Below are 22,479 nucleotides of genomic sequence, written 5' to 3' on the forward strand. Positions count from 1 at the left end.
GATGTGTTGTTTGCAAGGTTTGCCCTCTCCCTCACTGCTGTGGGGACCAAGTTTCAATGAGCCGAGTGCCTGATTGACTCTGACAGCCCACAGTGGGGACTGTGCAGTGCTCTGCAACCCCATCCCTCATCCATTCCCTTACTGTCACCCTGCAGGCGTTCTCTCCCCATCACCCCCCTCAGAGAAGAAGGAAGTCATGATTCAGACTTCCCCCCATTGCCCTAGAACAGACCTTTGTTTTATTAATGTGACCGCAGCTCCCTTACTGTTCTTTGGTGTGATGGTGGTGACAGCCGTAAATGGGAAACCTGAAAAAGAACATGGAATATTATCTCTGCCTAAAAACTAAACTGCGCAACCAAGAAACTCCCCGTGGCAGTACATTTTGGGGGAGAAGAGGAGGGTGTCAAGGAGGTGGAAGAGAAGAAACCTGCTTTTTTTTCCCCCTGTCCCTTTGTTTTCTTTTAATTTAGATTTTTGAGCCTATTGGGTAAGAGCTATGCCTACTGCTGTACTTGGTGCAGTGTCTAACGTACTACTTGTTCTCAGCAACATGGAAAATAATGATCTACAGTTCCATGTACAGAAGAAGGATTTTTAGATTATCTGAAGAGAAATACCTGTTTGTGTTGAAATGGTAAGGAAAAAGGGTACATCCCTTAAGAAATACAAGGCTACAAAGCTCCACGCATTGTCTGAGCAAGTGGAGTCCACACATAGCCCTAGCTGAAAGAAAAGGAGAGCCGTCTTTGAAATTTACCAGATGGGAATGTTAAACAGGAAACTGAAAATATCAAGCATAGTGAAAATTGCCTAGGTCTTAAAAGAATGAACCTCCATGTTTTCTTAACATTTCTAATTTTATTTAAAAAAAAAAAAAAAACTCGACTCATCCCAGGAAACAGTTTGCTCTTGCATAGGGAGGGGTGGCAGCCAGGCCTGGGCCCTGGGAGCAGGGACTGCAGGAGTGTGAGCTGCTGCAGCAAGGCCTTGGTTTTCAGCACCTGGGTTAGGTTTTGTCTGTGAGGGATGTCACCTTTGAATTTGGGAACAACTAATATCTAGAATTAATATTTTTTTAAGCCTGAAAGACAGAGGGAATCTCTCACAGGTGTTTAGTATATTTGGCAAAATACAAGCAGTGTGTTGGTCTATTTAATAAAAAATTCTTTTGCCAAGTAGACATTAGAAGAAATGCTTAGAGTTGCTCAAAGCTCCCTGAGCTTGCTGTGCTATTTTGGGACAGAGTTTGCTCTCACCCAGAGCAGGCGCTCGTGCATGCTTGCCGAATTCTATCAGTTTTCATCTGTGAAACTCGATTCATTCTGCAAGGCCCATTTCAAACACAGCTTTGAATCTCAATAGTGACTCTGTTGAAATGAGTGGTGTACATGGTGTTTGTTTCATCTCTCTGTCAGCTCTTGGAGGCAGGGACCTGGCCTTATTCCCATGTGTTTCTCAGGAATGCTGAGCCCACAGTGAAGGTAATGCCTCACAGAGTGCAAAGAGGGCATTTGAGATCCCCTGTGAAACTCACTCAGAGTGGATGTGCCGCACAACCTGGGCTGGCGACTGGATCTTTCTATGCTGTGGCGTCTCCTAAGGAGGGACACCAAGCTCTTGGTGCAGGGCTGTGATGAGGACTGGAGGAGGTTTGTATGCAGGGGCCTAGTACAGGGTTTGAATGCAGTAGATGCTCATAACATACTGGGTCCTACTTCCTGCTCCCTCTTTCTCTGTCTTTTCACTTTAAGGCTCTTACCTAGAACTTCTACCACTGAGGATCATAGAAACCTTTTTTTCTAACAGATGAAGAAATAGTCTCAAGATAGTTCTGAAAATCTCAAGTCTCAAAGAGGTTAAGTGCCCTAAGGCACTTGTTAGGGATGATACATCCTTGGGAAGCACAGTCTATTGTGACGAACCAGCTTTCTCCAGTATCTGAAATATGCATTTGTTACTGTCCTGAATTGTGTTTTGTTTTTGATTTTTTGTTCTAGTCTGCTTTCATTTTTGTTTTATGCTTTAAATTTGAATTTGAGTTCAAGTCTCTTCATAATCATCTCTGAGTGAAATACAGTAGGACTTAAATCTAGGGAAAGTACAGAATCAAAGGAGTTTCCACATAATCTAGTATAGCACAATTAATTCCACATTTATGTTCCCAATACAAATACCTCTCTAACCCTAGAGCATTCTAGAATTTGTAAGAGAAATAAGCGGGGCTGTGTTCCAGATTCAAAATTAAATGTTGTCACTGAGTCCTCTAGCTGACAGACAACCTTCTGGGCCCTCCCATGGTCACCATTATGTCCTTCCCTGCCTAGAAGGTTTCTTCTCCCACAGCTGACCCTGTGTAACCACCGGCCTTCCTTCTAACAGTTGTGGGCTGTATGTTCAGACCTGCTCTCCTTCAAAATACTCCAGAAATATAGAAGCATTTCTAAGGCTTCCCATTCAGAGAGTCATAAGAGCTCCTTTACTGTTTATTAACATTTTTTTGTTTATATTTCTTATGTCTTAAAGCAAGGAATTTATTTAATGCTTTTTCACAGTCTGGCTAGACAATAGTTCAATTATCTGTTGCCTTTAGAGAAACTAAACGGGTTGTTTACTACTGTCTCTCTCGGTTCTGTGAGCAGGTGGCTCTCGAGGTCCCTCATGGGGTTGTGCTCCAGTGGTGTTTGGGCTGGACTCATGTGACCACTCAACAGGGCTGTATGTCCAAGGTGGCTTCTTCATGCTTGTGCTGGTGCTGCAGCTGGGGGTGGCTGGGCCAGCCGGGGCTGTCTCCCATTTGACTAGTGTGTACTTCCTCATAAGGCCCTTCAGGGCAGTTGGTCTTCTCCCACAGCCAGCCTTCCAAGAGGCTCAGGTGGAAGCTGCAAGGCTTTTTATGATCAGGTCTCAGAAGTCCAACAGACTTTACTGCATTCAAGGGGAGGGGACTACACAGGATGAATAGCAGGAGGTTTCACGCATCAGGGCACGGTGTGAGTGGGGGAAGTTGGGAGGGTGTCATTTTTGGAGATCAGCTGCCACAGCCAGAAAAAGCAACTATATACACTTGCACATTTTATAATGTTTTTTACGTTTATTAAAATGTTTAAATTTTACTGTTACTCTCATAATTTCCAAGATCTCTCTCTTTGATCCCTTCTTGTTTTGAATACTTTTTTAGAACAGTATGAGAAATATCCCGAAAGTGAGTAAGTGAACCTTGAGTTGCTGACAGAAGCTTCTGTTACCAGCTCTAAATGAGCATCAGTGTCTTCTTTAGAGGGGTGTCTTTCCTTTGTCCAGTAAAAACACAGTAGAGTATTCAGAGCCTGCCTCTGCGAAATGCCTCCTCCCTGCTCCTCAAGCTAGCATTGAGGAGGTGGCTGGAGAAGGGAAAAGTTCCCTGTGACCTTGGGCCGGTTATCACACAGGCACAGCTTCGGTTTCCTCTCTTTGTCTGATTATATCAGTCAATAAACTTGGTAGCTTTATTAATTTCCCTTACCCTTCTCTTTGCATTTAACCTCAATTTGGAATTTTTCTCTCTAGTCCTCAAGCAGGTGTAAGAGATCAGCTTTTGTTTTCCAGCAGGCTCTAGGGAGCAAAAGACTTTGTACTGAGGCAGATTCATTAGTCTTCCTAACATCCCTGCGAGGGACAGTTCTCCCGGCAGGAATTGATAAGGGCATGTTATGTAAAATCTGGAGGGCAAGGCTTTCCCTTTTAGGTCAACACTCAGCCGCAAGCTAAAAAGGCTAATCAACAGAAGCATTTTCTGTGTTCATTCCAGAGAATTTCCCAGGGGCACAATAAATCTAGCTTGCCTGTTTACAGGAACATTGTTATTTAACAAGCTGGTCTCCCAAGCTTAAGAGTTTTTGGTTTCATCAAGTCTAACCCAACCTGCTAAATTCACAGAGTTCATTATTGTCTATTCATGTTGCTCTATGTATTGTAAGATAATTTTGCATACTTAATATAAATTTTATAATACAGACTAACCTTAAATTTATTGGCGAAGTATTCTAAAGTTATATATCTCTTTCTCCTCTTTTTTAACCTTTCACCTGTTTTTCAGTCATGTATCTAATCTGCCTGCTAGTACTTCTAGTTAGCTAGTTTTTCTCATTTACACATTCATTCATTCATTCGTTCGTTCATTCAACAAATACTATTTTGAGCACCTGCTCTGGGCTCTATAAATATTATATGAGAAAGATGAAAGGACATCATCCCGCCTCAATATGCTAGGGTCTAGAGAGGGGACATACATGTCAGTAGGTACAGTACAACGCAGTGAGCTTCATACTGATGCGGTGTTTGTAAGGTTGATTTGGCTTTGAGGGGAGATCATCGGTTAACATTGTCACATTGTGGTACGTGTGGTTGAATTCTGATTGCAGTATGAATGATATCCTGGGGATAATCCCGCTGCTTCTGGAACCTTGACCTTAGGGTGGAACTTCAGATGGTGGGAGTATAGGGTAAATTCTTTGTAGCTCAGGGCTTGCTGAGATGCATGTTTTCTAAATTTTGATAAACATTGCCAAATGTCCCAGAAATGTTATATCTAATATACACTCCCTTCAACAGTGTCTCAGTGAGTTTTCCCGGGCCCTCCCCACAGTTTTGCGAGTGTGATGGTTAAAACAAACAATATCTGTCTAAATTAAGGAGGTCTGCCCTTTGCATCTGCATTGCGAATATTTTTCCTGTTTGTTGTTTGAGTGTTGTGCCTGCAAGGAAAGAGACTGTCCCCTTTGACATTATGCACATATTCACTGTTCATCCATACTTTCTCTTATGGCTTCATTTTTACATTTAGAAAATTTGATTAATCTGAAATTAATTTTGGTATAAGGAATGAGATAGAAATCTGGCTTTATTTCTTCCAGATGGCTACTCAGTGGCATTAAAAACATTTATTTGAATAATCTCTTTTCTCAAAATGCTGCCTTTATTGTTATATACCTTTACTGTATACCTTTATAGTAAATTAAATTTAAAGTATATATTTTTAATTATCTTATAGTAATCCATTGATCTGTCTTGTTTATTTCTTCTCTACTTCTAAACTGAAGCTTCATAATGTGAAGCTTTATTGTCTGCTAGGGCTAGTTTCTACTCGTTTTTCTACCTTTTTAGATTTTGTCAGTGGTAAAAAAAAAAAAATTCTTTTTGAAGTTTTGCCATCTTTGTTAGCAGTAGCAAAACCCTTCTCTTATGTCCTCAGAACCAGTCTTCAAAGGAAGTCTGAAAAAACTTAAATTTGGGCTATTTTGCTTAGAGAGTTCATTTTTTCAAACAAATACTTGGGAACCTAGTGGATACCAGTGCCAGTCATGATCCAGCTGTTTCATTTGCTTGATTAATTTTTTTCTCCCCTTTCTTCTCTTCTATAAGTGTTTATTGCCATGTTGTTACGTGCTGGACACTGTGCTGGGCTTGGGGATTGAGAGGACAGTCAGACGTTCCTCAGTTCATTCATATCACAGTGAGTTTAGCTTCCATGACTCTCAGAGCTGCCTGGGCATACGTGGACTGGTGTTAGAGCTCAGAAGTAGATTTTATACAAAGCCACACAGCCAAAAAAGGGAAAGAAGCCTCCTCAGCCCGTTTCTGTAATTTATCCTAAGCCTTTGAACAATCACTGAGCAGAATTAGCAGCCTTCTAACTGACAAATTATTTTAATGCCTGGAAATTATGACCTAGGAGCTATTGCTAATTCTTCTTTAAAATGTTTGTAAAACGTTTTTTTACACACTGAGACAATTTTCAGGGGAATATGCACACCCAAGGAGCCTGTGGAAAGGGAGTGGAGAACTATATTAAAACCTCCCACGTAGTGGCAAGGGAAAGAAATATTTTTCCCCTGACATGAGCCTGCATGGGCCCTGTTGGAGAAGACAGGGCCCATATGAAAGTAAGGCAGGAGGCAGACCACCTTCTTCCAGGGATGGCTGCTTTTACATTTGAATAAACAGGTTTAGAGTTTTGTGATGGTTATGACCTTATCAGAATCATAGATAATCCATTTTTTTCAGTTGATTTCTTGCTGATAAATTGCCACTTGCTTTACAGTTAAACAACTAAGTTCTGATACTGGCCACAAATAGCACGTCTGGTCTGAGCCTTGCTCAACTTCAATGAGTTGAATTTTCTTCTGTCCAGCGATGTTCATTGTTGGTCAGAAATTGCCCTGTCTGCTATTTACATTTTATATAGTACATAATTTATCTCATTTGTCTGAAATAAATGTCTTGTTTGGTTCAATGGATTCTGCTGGAGAACACAGAGAATGCAGAAGAATCTAGAAGCAGAGGCACCTTGGAGCACCCACGTAAATGACACTGGAACCGAGTGAAGATGAGGTCAGGCTCAGTCTGAGTGTCCTTTTTCTGGGTTATCGGGGTTATTGATGACGGCTCTCTCTGGGCGCTAGTGTACTCAGGGCCCCCCTCTGTCTTTCTGGCGGTCTCAGTTTAGGGCAGCCTGTGGATCTCCTTCCACGGATTGCTGATAGCTTAGGCTCCAACCAAAGGCCTCTTTATTTTTATTAACTATACCTTACCCCTTCAGTTAAATTTGTTGTTGTGAAAGGCAAATGGTATTTTTCAATGGATCACAAACATTGGAATGCTTTCCAAACATTCCAGAGTCTTATTTTCTGATGGGATATTTGACTTAGGAAAAATACACACTAAGGACAGCTTTTGTTATATAGTAAATAGGATCCCACACAAATTCCACATGACATACTGTGTGGGGAGTTCACATAATAAGATGAAGAATGCTGCCTGTTTGTTTTCCCATCAGTGTGGAGTTTTCATCCTACCCTGCATTTGTCAAAGCCAGGTTCAAATACAGAAAAGATGTATTTAAACATACTGATTAAAAATGGATGCTTTCTTTGTAAACAAAACTCACCCATTATTGCAGTTATCCTTTATATTTCAGTAAGGATGAAGGAAAGCTCTAAATATAGTTAATGACTTAAGCTAATGCTAAATTTGTGAGGGAAAATGTGTTGAAATTTAAGTGGGTGTTGCCAGAAGGAACAGGAATGTGGGGAGCAGGGCCAGGTGACACCAGGATAAAGCCATGCCAGACATAAATGCAAATTTCAAAGAGAAGACTTAACAGAGAATTAATACACTGCGATTTTGGAAAAGGAGAAAGTGTCAGATCACTGAAAGAAAAAGGAAAAAATGCTTAAAGCTGTATTTACATCAAAGTTTATGTTGGCTTTATGTTTCCTTTCTTCCAAGCACCCATGATGAAAGTATGCCTTTGAGATTGTTAATTGCAGATTTTTTTCTGTCTTATTACCAGTCAAGGGCAGAAAGCTTCTCTTAAATAGCTTGTGTTCCCCAGTTCCTAGCACAATGTCTGCTGATTTGAATTGATCCAAATAAGACCAGGTACACGTTTCTCTTAAACACTCTAGTTCTATTTCTTTAGCCTTTCTGCTTGTCTTTCTAACTTGCTCCCTCACTTTTCTACATTCACCCCTCTTTAGATAAGTGGTTCCTGCAGCCAGCTTTTAAGGCTCCTGAGGGCCAGGTTCATTTATTGTTTGGTATTTGTCATGACATCTAGCTACTTGCACATGGAGGTTGCTCAGTGCCTGTACATCTTTGCTAACCCTCTTTGCTGCCAAGGGTCCTCAGTATATTAGTGTTCCTCTGGATGTATGTGAGAAATGTTCAGATGTTTTAAATATTTATGAACATTAGCTCATTCACTTATTTAACAAATATTTGTTAAAATAATTTTTACAAATAAAATATGCACTTCTGAACATGATCATATTCTAAATGTCCCCCAAGGGCTTACAGATATGGCAACTTTTCTTCCATGTAGAAGTCATTCTGAAGTTAAAAGAAGCAGTCCTTTATTTAGGGAAGACTATATTTTGCGGTTGCAGTGGACTTAGCAGAGTGAAATTTTTAACAAGATGAAGTGGAATAAACTGCAGAGTTTACATTAACGTCTGTAAAAACCACCTGCTTCATTCCCCTGTTCTTAGGCTTTAAATCAGTGCTCTTTGTTAATATCATCATGGCATTTGCTACTGTCAGTGACTGCTGAAAGAGTAATTCTTATCCTATCAGAGGAATTGGTGTTGATTTGCGTAGCTAAAACCAAGAAAAATAGCCACCTAATCTCGTCCTTGAATAGTTTCCTGGTCTTGTTACAGATTGCTTATCCTGCTAAAAGTCACTTGTAGATTTCCAACTCAAGCAAATTGTGAAGATTTTGGCTCACAGGAGCTTTCGCGGTTTCCGGAACCTTCAAATCACAGAGTTGGAAGGGCCTTCTTGGTGTGTCACTCCTGGAAAAGGAGAAAAAGAGGTTATTTTAAGTTTTCTGAATTTAGCTTAGTGTTTGTCTTTCATTATATAACTTTTGTTTTAATTTTAGAAGAGAGATTTACAAACAATATAGGTGTTTGGAAAGCAGAAAGAAAAAAAAAAGAAATAATACATAGCATACAAATGTTCACCACTCAGTTCTCACTAAGGCCAAGGAAAAAAATGTGCCAAGTATAAAGGATTTGTAGGAGAGAAAGCAGTGGCATAGCTAACTGATAAGAAATGTGGGGATAGTGAGACAAGCAGGAGCTCAAAACACAATGCCACTATCACAAAAAAGATCTGAAAGCCTCAGGGGTAGGCTTCCAGGTTTCTTCCTCCACTGCCTTTATTCCTCTTATCTGGGTGAGAGGCCTTTGGAATTGAACCTGGACCAGAGGCCTGTAGGTAGTTGCAGCTGAAAAGAGATGATAGATAATTGTGCTGACAGTAGGGAACCTGTACAGTACTCAATAATGATTACCTCCCATGGGACTTACTAAACCAAATGAGACGCATAGTCCCTACCCTCAAGGAACTTGTACTCTGAAAGAAGACATGGGCGAACAGAGTTCTAAAGAAAACATAATATTATATTGGAGCTAGGGCACATCTTTTTAATCTTGCAAGATATAAATCTTTTTTTTTTTTTTTCCTTTTGTCTTTTTTTCGTGACCGGCAACGGATCGCAACCCTCAGTGTCGTGCCCGTACCGGACCGGGACCAGCAACGGGATCGCAACCCTCGGTGTTGCGCCCGCACCTCGCTCAGCCAGTGAGCGGCCGGTCTGTATGTGGGATCCGAACCCTCGGCGGGAGCGCCGCCACGCTTCCCAAGCGGCGCACTGTAGCAGTGCGCCACTGGGCCGGCCGGCAAGATATAAATCTTTTTTTTTTTTTTTTCCTTTTGTCTTTTTTTCGTGACCGGCAACGGATCGCAACCCTCAGTGTCGTGCCCGTACCGGACCGGGACCAGCAACGGGATCGCAACCCTCGGTGTTGCGCCCGCACCTCGCTCAGCCAGTGAGCGGCCGGTCTGTATGTGGGATCCGAACCCTCGGCGGGAGCGCCGCCACGCTTCCCAAGCGGCGCACTGTAGCAGTGCGCCACTGGGCCGGCCCGCAAGATATAAATCTTTTGAGAGAGATTAATTTCAGGCGAATAAAAGTAATACAAGGCTCCCCTTCTCTGTGGGAGATGCATTCCAAGACCTCCAGTGGATGCCCTAAACCGTGGATAGTGCTGAACCCAAATATGAGGGTACTTCAAAAAGTTCTTGGAGAAATAGAATGGAAAGATTATACAAATCTTTCCATGAACTGTTTGATATGCTCTTGTATACTATGCTTTTTCCTATGCATACATACTTAGGATAAAGTTTAAATTAGGCACAGTAAGAGATATAATAATAAAAAGAGATGCTAATAATAAAATAGAACAATTATGACAATGTACTGTAATAAAAGTTATGTGAATGTGGTCTCTTTCAAAATGTCTTCTTGTACTGTACTCACCTAGTTTTGGACCAAGGTTGACTGTGGGTAAACCCTGGATAAGGGGGTCTACTGGACCATATTGCTGCCTAGCACCTAAATTGTCAAAGAATTCTAGAAAAGTTGAAGCCTGTGTTTAAAGGAAACTTTGCTTCCCAGAGAACTGGGAAGTCTGTTTTCCACAGCTCCAGCAGAAAAGAAAACAGTTCATAGGACATTTTGAAACACCGTATTTTTATCATTGCCATGAGAGGCCATGAACCAGGAGTGCAAGCCTTTCAGAGTAACAAGTTCAGCAAAGGCTGTGTCATCATTCTGGGGTTGTGGGTTAGGCACATTGAAGGCTAGAGATTAATTTCGCCGTGTTATTTCCCACTACCAAAGAGTGGCCACTGTCAGCTCACTTTCTAAATTATCCTGGGAGTACACGTTCTCTTCTCTCTCTCTCCATCATCTGACCTGCTTACTGGGACCTGGTCAGTAACATAAATGGGTGCGTCTGCCTGGGCAAGCTGAAAGAGGGAGTGTTGGGGCTGTGATACCCTAGAGAGAGCTTGCTTCCGCCTCCTCCCTGATTAGATATTCAAGTTCAAGATTTTTTAAAAACATTGCTCTAGCCAAACGACATATCTGCCAGCAGCATCTGAGAACTGATTGTGGGCTGAGGACTTTGTTTTTAGACCCTTGTGTAAGAATCTCCTCTCTAGAGCTGGCTGGTTAGCTCAGTTGGTTAGAGAGTCGTGCTGATAACACTATCGTACATGTTTGATTCCTGTACCAGGCAGCTGCAAAAAAAAAAAAAAATGAATTTTAGGGGCTGGCCTGTTAGCTCAAATCAGCCAGCCACCAAGGGAAAAAAAAAAAAAAGAAATACAGATTAAGAATCACCTATGACCCATCAGCCATATTGCCAGCTCTCATATTTCTAGAGCACAGATCTGGTGGTGTCATTTCCCTGCTGTAAAAACCCGTAGCCTCGGCCGGCCTGTGGCTCACTTGGTAGAGTGTGGTGCTGATAACACCAAGGCCACGGGTTCGGATCCTATATAGGGATGGCCTGTTTGCTCACTGGCTGAGCGTGGTGCTGACAACACCAAGCCAAGGGTTGAGATCCCCTTACCGGTCATCTTTAAAACAAACAAACAAACAAACAAAAACCCATAGCCTACCTGAGAAGGGCAAACTCAGCCTTGCTTTAGCCTTGCACACAAGGGCTCAACTCTGCCTCAGCCTTGTCTGCTATCACCCCCCTTCCCTTCTGCCCCAATTTATGATCACGTCACACTGGTGACTACTCATGCTTCCCACAACATTCTAAACTTTTTTCCACCAGAATGTACCCTCCCTGGTGAATCTTAGCTTAAATCACCAGCACTCAATCAATTCCTTCTCTGTGATCCTACCCAACTTTGTATATTTCTGCAATTAGTCCTCAACTTTCTATGTTGTTATGTTTGCCTTCTTCACTAGACTTAGAAATTATAAAGAACAGGAACCAAGTTTTCTCTTTCTCTTCTTTATCTCAAACACAGAGTGATTTTAACAATCTCTCTGGGCCTAAATTCTCTAATATGTAAAGTGAAAGTGTTGAACTAGAATTCAGTGGCCCTTAACTAGAGGTGCACATTAAAATCACTTGGAGTTCAACAGATGATGCTGGGACAACTGTATATCCATGGGCAAAGGAATGAAGTTGGACCCCAACCTCATACCATACACAAAAATTAACTCAAAATGGGTAATAGACCAAAACATCAGAGCTAAAACTGTAAGATTCTTAGAAGAAAACGCAAGAGTAAATTCTCATGACCTTGGATTAAAGAATGGTTTCTTAGATATGATACCAAAAGCACAAGTGACAAAAGAAAAAATAGATAAATTGGACTTCATTAATATTAAAAACATTAGTGCATCAAAGGATACCATCAATAAAGTGAAAAGACAACCCACAGAATGGAAGAAAATATTTGCAGATTTGATATTTGCAGGCCATATCTGATGAGGGTCTAGTATCCAGAATACATAAAGAACTCTCGTAGGTCAACAGTAAAAAGACAAACCAGTTAAAAATGGCTAAGGATTTGAATAGGCATTTCTCCAAAGAAAACATACAAATGGATAATAAGCACACAAAAAGATGCTCAGCCTCATCATTCATCAGGAAAATGCAAATCAAAATCACAGTGAGATACCGCTTCACACCTAGTAGGATGGTTGTAATAAAAACAATGAACAATTTCAAGTGTTGGCAAGAATGTGGAGATATTGGAACCCTCGTGCATGTTGGCGAGAATGTAAGATGGTGCAGCTGCTTTTGAAAATAGTTTGCAGTTCCTAAACACTTTACAGTTCTGTATTAAACATAGAGTTATCATATGACTCAGCAATTCCATTTCTAGGGTTATATACCTAGGAGAATTGAAAGTATGTGTCCACACAAAATTTTGCACATGAATGTTCACAGTAGCATTATTTCATAGTAACCAAAAGATGGAAACAACCTTGAGGAAAACCACACTCAGTTTCTCCCACTATACTCTGACAACACACTTCTGACACCAGATGTGGAGGGGGTTGTCCCCGCATACTAAGCAAGCAATCAGCATTGCAGCAGACACCCACTGGGTGTCCTCCCATTCAAATCTGTTCCAATGCTATCTACCTGAAGATAGCATCAGATCCCACAAGTTAAGGGCTCAATCCCCGAGACTGCCCCCACCTCAGATGCCAGCCGCCAAGTCCAGGCCCCTGGAACTTCCGACCAGCCACTTACAAATTGGTGTTCCCACAACCCCCCCTCCCTTTTTAGGCTTGATTAATTTGCTAGAGTGGCTCACAGAACTGAGAAACTCACGTTTATCAGTTTATCATAAAGCATATTTTAAAGGATACAAATATGAGGGTACTTCAGAAAGTTCATGGAAAAATACAATTAAAAGATAATATAATTTGTTCCATGAACTTTTTGAAGACCCCTTATAACCTATCCTAAATAGGGTGAAGTCTGGAAGAGTCCTGGGCACACACGCTTCGGTTCCGTGAGTTGGGGTGTGCCACACTCTCAGCACGTGGTTGAGTTCAGCTGTCTAGAAGCTCCCCAAACCCTGTGCTGTTGAGTTTTTATGGAAGCTTCATTACATAGGCATGATTGAACCATGGAAAACTGTGTGGAAATGTGAATGGACAGAAAGTGTGTGACCTAACACTAACAGACTAGGTTGGGAAACCCAGCAAGTCCTGTTGGTTCAGATTCTTCTCAGCCTCGCTGTGTAGCATTCCTTCCTCCTGGTATGGGTTAGGACCCCTTATGGAATGGGGGTCTTAAGACCTACAATCAGATAGGGTGGGTCAGAAAATTTCCTGCCTCGGGGAGAAAAAGGAGCAGGTGAAAGAAGGGCAGGAAAAGGTCAGAGAGAGAGAGAGACTGTTTTCTGAGGCCTAAAGTGTCTCGATATTATAACAAAAGAGTAAGGGTTATGGGAGTTATGAGCTAGGAACTGCAGATGAAAACCAATATATATATATATATATATATATATATATATATATCACAAACCCAAATGTTAATCAACTGAAGAATGGACAAACAAAAAGTGGTATATCCATACAATAGAATATTGATCAGATATAAAAAGGAGTAAAGTACTGATACATGCTGCAACATGGACGAAACTTGAAGACATTATGTTAAATGAAAGAAGCCAGCCACAAAAGGCCACATATTGTGTCAAACCAGTTATATGAAATGTCCAGAATGGGCAAATTCATAGAGACAGAAAGTAGATTAGTGGTTGCCAGGGACTAGGGAGTTGTAGGGGGTGGGGTTAGAGGGGAGTAGTGACTGCTAATTGGTATGAGGTTCTTTATGGGGTCCTGAAAATGTTGTGGAATTAGATAATGTTGATGGTTGCATGATGTTGTTAATATACTAAAAATCACTGAATTGTATAAAAGGGTGAACTTTATGACGTGAATTTTAGATCAATAAAGCTGTTAATTCTTTTAAAATCCCTATGAGCTTTTCCAATACACACGTGTGGCATCTTCTGTCCTGTTGTGATTCAGGACTGGATGGCATGTAAGGCTCTACATGTTGTACTCTTTCATGACTTTATAAACTAAGAGCTGTAACTCTTGGGCCATACTTGGGTTATCCTAGAGCAAGTGGGAAGTATCTTCTAGGTTTTTAAGTATAGCTTTGCAAATCTGAGGAGGGAATGGACAACACGGAGGTCCTGTAGTTACATTCTGCTACCTGGAACCAGGGAACAGGATGGCAGGAAGGAGAGGCACAGAACATTAAAACAGGAAAACAGGACTCCAAGGAGAGTGAGAGAAAGCAGCACTCTTCCTGTGGTCACAATTTAGGATGTGGTCAGGTCTGGGCTGGTCCCACAGCAAGGATTCTGATGTGGATCTGGGTCTAAGGTCATTGTCACCCTCACGCTGGTGACTGAGACAGTGCTCAGGGAGAAGCAGAGCAGGAAGAGACAGGGTGCTTGCCTGCCTCAAGACACTTAACACCTGTAGCTTCATTTGGTTGAGGGCCAAGATATCTGTGGAGAAATCCTGAAATTAATTTCCCCCCTAAAGTATTTTCTTGTTGAGACATAAAAATCTTTGCACATAAACCTAAGAATAAAAGCCAACCATAATTTAATTCCCAACATAGGGAGAAATGTACAGCACAAAATCTAGTTTACTTTCTAGACTAGACAGTCAACTTGGACCCAAAAACAAGATCATGACAGTAGCAATCTGATATTCCTTCTGGGTGTGATGTTACAGCTGATCTCAGTGGCAGGACTTTGAAAAAATGGCAGCCTAATCTTAAAAAGCATACATACTGAATAATTTCAACTATATGACATTCTGGAAAAGGCAAAACTGTGAAGACAATATAAAGATCAGTTGCTACGAGCTGGAGAGAAGAAGGATGAGTAGGCAGAACACAGAGGACTTTGCAGGGAGTGAAACTCCTCTGTATGACACTATAATGATAAATACATGTCATTATACATTTATCCAAACACACAGAATGTGCAATACCACAAGTAAACCTTCTTGTAGACTATGGACTTTGGGTGATAATGATGTGTGAATGCAAGTTCATTTGTCATAAATGCATCACTCCGATGAGGGATGTTGATAACGGGGGAGGCTATGCATATGTGGGGGCATGGGTTATATGAGAAATCTCTGTGCCTTTTACTCAGTTTTGCTGTAAAACTAATACTGCTCTAAAAAAAAATAAAGTCTTTTTAAAAAGAAAAAGAAAAGGCAGCCTTTTCCCTTTATTATCTTAAAAGTCTAACCCATAGCTTCTCAGGCTAGTACTATGTGCCACCCCCCACCCCCTCCGATTTAAGGTATATTGTGACATTGATATAAATGAAACATAAAACTTAAGGATGGAAATTGAAAAAATCATGTTGCCTATAAAACTATTTGAATTTTTATCAGCCATCCTGCATTGTCACCACATAAGCTCTGCCAAGGTGTCCCAGCCAAGAGTGTATCTCATATATTTTAAAACTGCCTTTCTATACTCTTTCAGAATCTTCCAAACAGTTCTTACAGAAATTAAGTGGACTGTTATTTGTGTATATTTGTTTCTCCCTGAAATGTTAAAATTGGAGTGTTTAATACAGAGACACTGGGCAAAAAACAAAGGCATAATCATTGGTAGTTTGAAGATTAAGAAAAGCAAAGCCATTGTTGTTAACACTTTCTAATAATAATAACCTTAGAAATGAAGCAACATTTGGTAAGAGCCAGTAACTGAAAACACAACGTATTAGTGTTTAATTTGTAGTAGTGAGAGTGAACAAAACAGCCATCATCTTATGTCCTTCCAAGAATTTCCTGCCCAAGTGGGTGTTTAATAAATGTCTTTAAATGATGATGTAGCATAATATCATTCCCTGCTTTGTGGCTACAGAATTTTGAAATACCCTGAAGCTGTTTTGCCTCATACACCCTGTCTGGAAGATGAGTGCAGTTGTTTTTTCCCTCTAATGTTAACATACAATTGATGGACATTTAGATTGTTTTTACTTTTTGGCCCTTTTAAGATAATGCTGCTATGAATGTTTGTATACATGTTTTTGTGTGGACTTACGTTCTTAATTCTCTTGGGTAGTTATCTAGGACCAGAATTGCTAGTAACTATATATTTAATATTTTGAAGAGCTGCCAAGCTGTTCACCAAAGTGACTGAACCATTTTTCATCCCCATTAGCAATAAGTGAGAGTTCCAGCTTCTCTACGTCCTCTTGCACACTCACTTTTGTTGGTCTTTTTGATAATGCCATCCTAGTGGAGTTAAGGGACATGTCATGGTTTTGATTTGCATTTTCCTAATGATTAATAATGTGGAGCATCTTTTCATGTGCTTATTGGCCATTTCTGTACCTTCTTTGGAGAAATGTCTATTCAAATCCTTTGCCCATTTTTAAAGTGGGTTGTCTTTTTATTTGAATTGTAAGATTTCTTTATTTGCTCTTTTTCTATCATTAATGTCATTTTTCTGTCTTCTAATGTGGAATCTTAGTGTTTGTCCTTGTCACTCTGAGTGAACTTATCAGATATGGAGGATATTAACCCTTTTTCTGTTATTTTCTCCAGTTCCTTTGTATTTTATTTTTAGTATCTAGCAATTTGACGTAGTGAGATTTACCAATGTTTTCAATTTTTTGTTCCATTGCATTTAAAAGTCTGTTTCCTTCCTCCATCCCTCCTCTCCATTGCTTCAAATCTGGTCAGTTTTCTCTTCTATATCTTTTTGGCTTATTGTTATCTAACTTTGAACATTTAATTCCAGTTAATTTGTAGTTTATTTTTATACATAGTGTAATATAAAAGCTGATGGATTAACAGCCCCCATCCACTCGGTTGCTAGTCCATTGTCCTCACAAAGTTTATTGATTTGATTTTCCCTTTCCTGTTGCTGGTTTTACCATCTATTAAATTCTCTTAGGTGATAAGGTTTATTTCTGTTATTTGTTCTGCTTCATTCAGCTGTTTGTTCTTCCTTATGTTTTAATAATTGTACCTTTACATCATATTCTAATATTTAGCAGATCTTGCCATCATCATACCCAATTAGTTTACTTTTTTTTAGTACTTTTTTTAATATCTATTAAAAGAGTTCTAATTTGCATGTTTGTAGTCTGTTTTGGAGAGACAGCAAGGGTCTGATCCAGACTTTCCCTAAGCAAAGGATAGGAGGAAGCCCCTGCCCCCTGGGAGAGCCCCAGTTACCCCAGCTCTTTAAGAGCACGGTTGCCAGGAACAAAGGATGCCAGGTGCTATCCAAACACCCCTCAAGGGCTTGAAACCCTTTCTGGATTTCAACCTAAACACTCTAAACAATCTAAAGAACTAACCTGGTCTGATAATCTCACACTTCTTTCCCCACTTGGAGTCCAGTCCCCCACTTTTTTCCTTGCTTGGGGTAGGGGGGTAATACAGAGAGCAACTTTAAAATGTTAAAAGCAGTTTTCTCAATGGAGTTAAAGAAAACCCCTGGGATTACAAGGTTAACTAGAAATCACAGGGAGAAGGGAATACAGACTAGTTTATCAGCTTTAAGTAGCTACTAGGTGCCAGATCATGACACATTCTTGCTTTCCAACCATGAACACATGGGCTCAAACCCTGGTTGGTCCAGTGGCCAAGTTCTTTCCCTGGGCTCCACTGCCCTGAGTCCAGATGGGCCAGCATGGAGAGAAATGCAGCCTGGTGCCTTCTGTGCTTCAGAACCACCTTCCCCAACAGTATTAGGGACCTGGTGGAGGAGGCAGAGCCCCTGCCTGGGCCTCTGAGCAGTGCAGCTGCAGGGTGGGTGAAGAAACCTTTAATGAGGATTCAGAGTGAACAGGAAGACATTGTAGAGGGCCAGCACTCAGCCCCAGCTGCCTCACGTGTACATGGCTCCGTGGAGCTTCTCCAGTCGGTGCTGCTGCTGCTGCTTTCGAGCCTTATCTTGTCTGTGCTCCGTGTAAGTGTCGTCGTCAGTGAGCAGGAATTTTTCTTGCTTAGCCAGGGCAGAATGCAACTGGAATGGAATAGGTGATGGCAAGGCATCTCAATGACAGTCTCCTCCTCCAGCCTGAGAACCCCTGATGACTGTCCTGGGGAGGTTCTCGACCACAGTCTTGGCAGCTGGTGGAGGCAGGTAGTGATCCCAATCTACTACCAACCCCAAGTCTTCAAATCCATCCTATTGAAAAGTGACCTGGTAGAGCCAGGTTCCACGTCGGCAGTATGGGCTTCCATGCTTCCGGCAGTGTGGGCACTCCTTGCAAGCTCCAGCAGCATGTTGGTTCGGGTCTCTTGCTGGGAGTCCAATGGCTCGCAGTCGTGTTCATCGAAATAGGACGCCATCTTAGTTTAGTTTATAAATCTTTTCTTTCTCACTATATTTTTACTCCAGTTGTACTTTGGAGTTATTTAAGTTCCTTCAAAAAATATATTTGGGGGCCGGCCCAGTGGCGCACTGCTACAGTGTGCCGCTTGGGAGCGTGGCGGAGCTCCCGCCGAGGGTTCGGATCCCACATACAGACCGGTTCCCGCTCACGGGCTGAGCGAGGGGCGGGCGCAGCACCAAGGGTTGCGATCCCGTTGCCAGTCCCAGTCCGGTACGGGCGCGACACTGAGGGTTGCGGTCCATTGCCAGACACGAAAAAAGACAAAAAGGGGAAAAAAAAAAAAATATATATATATATATATATTTGGGATTTTTTTGTATTGTGTCACACCTATCAACAATCTTGAGACTACCTTGTATCTTACAGTATTCAGTCTTCCACCTGGTTGCTACTGGACATGTCCCACTTATTCAAATCTTCTTGGAGATATAAAAATTAATAATAACTTTTTTGGGTTTTGTGTGTGTGTGTGTGTGTGTGTGTGTGTGTGTTTGTATAGGTCCATACATAGTATGTCATAATTACTCTTTGAAATTATGTTTCATATTTGTTATTACTTTTGTGAATGGTGTGTTTATTAATTATATTTTAAACTTTTTTTTTCCTGGTGGCTGACCAGCATGGGGATCCAAACCCGTGACCTTGGTGTTACAAGGCTGTGTGTGCTCTAACCAATTGTGCTAACTGGCCAGCTCTATTAATTATATTTTAAATTAGTGTGTCTGATATATAGTAGAAGCATCAGTTTAACTTGTACTAATCAATTTTATACTCATTCTTTGCAGAATGCTTATTGATTAAAGGAATTATTTATTTGATTTATTTATTATTTTTTTTGGTGGTACTACTTCCCTTTGTAAAGAATTAAAAATTAACTTTTTTCTAAACTTTTTTTCTCCTCGATGATACTTTTCTGTTTGGTTGTTTCTTGTTTGTTCTGTATTCAAAGTCAGTGTGGAGGTCTCATGGTTATATAAGCTAAATTCTGAATAGCTAAAGTCCTAAAGTATTTTTGAGGTCTATTTTATCCTGAATTTAAAAGGTACTGATTTTCATACATTGTTGCTTTGATTGGCAAGTGTGTGGATTGTATTCCCGGTAAAGGTAGTCTATTTATTTCCTGTTGGCTGCTGCAACAAATTACCACACACTTGGTGACTTTAATGACAGAAATTTTTCTCACAGTTTTGGTGGCTAGAAGTCCAAAATCTGGCAGGGCTGCACTCCCTCCAGGAGATCCAGAGGAGAATCTGTTCCTTGTCTCTTCCAATTTATGGTGGTTTCCCTGGTATTCCTGGGCGTACCTTAGCGCATGGCTTCATCTCTCCAGTCTTTGCCTCTATCTGTACATTACCTTCTCCTCTTCTGTCTCTGATAAGTCTCCCTGGGCCTCACTTTTATAAGGACACTTCTTTTTGGATTTAGGGCCTATTCAGATGATCTAGGATGATCTCCTCATCTCAGAATCCTTAATTTACATCTCCAGAGACCCTTCTTTCCAGTAAGGTCTCTTTCCAGGTTCCAGGGATTAAGACAGTTCTTGTTGGGGGCCACACCATACTACCTACTACAGAAGCTGTCCTGCAGTTACCAGTACGTAGACTACCTCTCTTGCTTCTCATTTTTTGGTACTTCTATATATTTTTATATATTTTTTTTGTATACTGTCTATATGGTGTGCAAAATATTGTATTTCACACATGGATTTAGAATTTGGTGAAATAAATATTTTCTAGGTAATATCCTTTGAAAATAACATGGCAGGAGAATGGCCTTGTCATTTTTCTATGTATTATAAACTGAGTGCAAGCACTGTGACATCAGTTTTCTCATGCATGATTCATGGAAATCTAGCGCACGGTACGGTGGCACAGTGAACTGTCCAGCAACCATCTGCTAGAAATGCAGACACATTGTTGCTTTCTGGATGTGTTCTCTCCTGGAAAATAAAACAACAACATCAGCTTGTCATTTCATTACCATGTAATGCAGAATAGCATTGTGTAAGTCATTCTCAACAAAGGATATTCATTTCAGAAGGTTTGGGTTTTGATATAAGGAAATTGCTTGCAGGATCCTGAAAAAAGTACATTCAGTAATCTTGTAAAATTGCATTTTATAGAGCTTTGAAATATTTTTAAAATGTACTTGTGTTTATTTTACTTTTGATATGTTGATAAGTAACCATAAGGCATTAATTCCTCTTATTCAATTTTTATAGCATGGCCATTGTGTTAAGTGTGAAACCTGTAGGAAAAAAAAATGGAGCCACCTCAAAGTGTACATCTCTTTTAATCTAATCTTTATATATATTTTTAATTAAAATTTTTATTCGGATATTTTTAGTTTCATATGCAGTTATAAGAATTAATACAGAGATCCCTTGTATCCTTTGACCAGTGTGTCCCAATGGTAATGTTTTATAGAAATAGAATATAATATACAATCCACCAGTCTTATTCAGATTTCTCCAGTTTCATTTTAATTCATGTGTATCGAGTGCTATACAATGTTTTCACCTGTGTGGGTTTGCCTGTCTACCACCACAGCCAAGATACTGAGTGTTTACAATACCGCAAGAATCTGTCCTGCTATCTTTTTTATAAACATATCCACTCCTCCCGCCCCGCCCATCCCTAATCACTGGCTACAATTGATCTATACTCCATTTCTAAGATTTTATCATTTCAAAATGTTATACATGTGGAATCAAGCATTCAAAAGTATGAAACTTTGGGAATTGGCTTATTTCACTCAACATGATTTCCTAGAGAGTCATCCAAGTTTTTATACATATCAATAGTTTTGTTCCATCTTATTACTAATATTCCATGGGATGGATAGACTGTAATTTGTTTAACCATTCATTTGTTGAAGAACATCTGGGCTGATTCCAATTTTAGAATATTATTAATAAAGCTGCAATGAACATTTGTGTACAGGTTTTTGTGTGAACCTAAGTTTTCATTTCACTGGGATAAATGCCCAAGAGTGTAATTGCTGGGTATGGTAATTGCATGTTTAGTTTTTTAAGAAACTCTCAGACTTATCCAGAGTGGCTGTATCATGTCACATTCCCACCAGTAATGTACGAGCGATACAGTTTTCCTCCATCCTCTCCAGAATTTGGTGTCATCACCAAATAGGTATGTCACTGATTGGTATGCAATGATGTCTCATTGTGGTTTTAATTTGCATTTCCCTGAGGGGCTATGAGGTTAAACATTTTCATGGACGGTTAGCCATCTGAATATCCTGTTCAATGAAATGTCTGTCTTTAGCCCATTTTTTACTTGGACTGTTTTTTTTTTCCACTGTTGAGTTTTAAGAGTTTGTTATATATTTTAATGTTTTCTCAGATATGTGGTTTGCAAATATTTTCTTCCAGTCTGTAGCTTGTCTTTTCATCCTTTTAACAGGGTCTTAGGCAGAGCAAAAACTTTTGAATTTTCATGATGTACAATTTATCAGTATTTCCTTTTGTGGACTGTCCTTTTGGTGTCAAGTCTAAGAAATTTTTTCCTAGCCCCAGAACCGAAAGATATTTCTCATTTTTTTCTCTGAAGGTTTTATAGTTTTACACTTATGTTGATCCATTTTTAGTTAATATTTGTATAAGGTGTAGGGTTTAGGTCCACATTCATTTTTTTGGCCAATTGCTCCAGCACCATTTGTTCAAAAGGGTATCCTTCTTCCATTGAATTGCTTTTGCACCTTTGCCAAAATTAGTTTGGGCATATTTGTGTGGGTCCATTTCAGGGCTCCACTGATCTTTGTATGTATTCCTTCGCTAATAACACAGAGTCTTGATTATTGTAGCTATATAATAAGTCTTGAAATCTGGTAGATTGATTCCTCCCATTTTATTTTTATGTTTTTCAAAATTGTTTTAGCTATTCTAATTCATTTGCCTTTCCATATAAACTTTAGAATAATCCTAACTATATCTACAAATATCTTACAGGGATTTTGATTGGCATTAATTCTTTAAATACTTGGTGGAATTCTCCAGTGAAACCATCTGGCTCTGGAAATTTATCTTCTGGGATCTTTTAAATTAGATTTTTCCATTTTTAAAATGATGATAGGGCTATTCATGTTATCTATTTCATCTTGGTTAACCGTCAGTAGTTTGTGGTTTTTTTCAGTATTGGTCCATTTCATCTGAGTTATCAAATTTCTGAGTAAAAATTGTTCACA

The 22,479-nt window shown here is 40.1% G+C and overlaps 1 protein-coding gene and 1 pseudogene across 4 annotated transcripts in view; one reads left to right on the forward strand and one right to left on the reverse strand.

Moving 5' to 3' along the window:
* The window catches only part of TJP1 (tight junction protein 1), a 244,214-nt gene that overhangs the window by 87,132 nt on the left and 134,603 nt on the right, over window positions 1-22,479 (forward strand). The window lies entirely within an intron of this gene.
* On the reverse strand, window positions 17,739-18,235 carry LOC103589198 (annotated as a pseudogene).

This window comes from Galeopterus variegatus, unplaced genomic scaffold (genome assembly GCF_000696425.1).
Source record: "Galeopterus variegatus unplaced genomic scaffold, G_variegatus-3.0.2 Scaffold36, whole genome shotgun sequence".
NCBI classification, from domain to species: domain Eukaryota; kingdom Metazoa; phylum Chordata; class Mammalia; order Dermoptera; family Cynocephalidae; genus Galeopterus; species Galeopterus variegatus.